Genomic DNA, 1157 nt, shown 5'->3' on the forward strand with positions numbered 1-1157 from the left:
GGAAGATGACAAATCCCTACAGCATTATCGCTACGGATACGCGTGGATCTGAATGACTTGCTCTCTATGCCCCCCTACGAAGAGAGTCAACGAGGATCGGGATGGATTGATGAGACTTGTGATGCCGGAAGCCTTACAACAGGATGTCCTACACCACTATCACGCTAGCTTGGAAGGCGGACATCAGGGTATTGGTCGGACCTACCAACGGATCCGGGAATGTTTTCACTGGAGGGGACTATTCAAGAGCGTACAACGATATGTCGGTGAATGCGTGGATTGTGAGACAGGCAAGGGCAGGCCCACAATCGAAGGGGAGTCACCTGGGAATGTCCAAGCGACTTACCCTTTCCAAATCATAGCCATCGATCATATCCCCTCGTTGCCCAAGTCGTTCAAAGGAAACACAGAATTGTTGATTTGGGTGGATCTGTTTACCGGATACATGATAGCCAAAGCTAGCGCGTCTAGAACTGCACAAACCATCGCCGAAGCGTACGAGGAGTGCGTTTTTCGAAGATTTGGGGCTAGTGAGAGGATTAGGCATGATCCGGAGCCAGGCTTTATGTCTGATTTCTTTCGAGCCTTCAGCTGGATCCTGGGGCAGAGACAGCAGGCGACTATGGCATATCGTCCCCAAGCCAATGGATCGGCCAAACGCATGGTACAGACGATCACGAGGGCGCTCAAGATGTATGTTCAGGACTTGGATCAGAAGGATTGGGATGAGTACGCAGAACGACTCACCTTCGCAACGAACACCGCCCAGAACAGGATCCGGGGCGATACTCCATTTTACTTGGTACCTGGGTCGGATCCTTCCTTATGATGATGCTAGAAATATTTTTGATGTACCCTAAAAGCGGCCATTCCGCTATGTAGCCCCAAGAAGAGGAACCAAGATCCAAGACGATGGCAATACCAAGTCCAGAAATACTACCGGCAAGCCAGATCCCAAGTGAACGAACGGCTACGAAGTGCGATACAGGATCGAGCGGTTCGACACAACGAAGACGCTCGTCTCCATCAAATCCAAGTGGGATCGCAGGTATGGCTGTATTTAGATCGGGTTGAAAGAAGGGTACGCCCGCAAATTGGCTCATCAATTGACACGGAACCGTTCCGGGGTAAAGCGAAAAAGATTAGGGAAATATGGC

Source organism: Phytophthora infestans, genomic scaffold, assembly GCF_000142945.1.
Source record: "Phytophthora infestans T30-4 supercont1.71 genomic scaffold, whole genome shotgun sequence".
Taxonomy (NCBI): domain Eukaryota; phylum Oomycota; class Peronosporomycetes; order Peronosporales; family Peronosporaceae; genus Phytophthora; species Phytophthora infestans.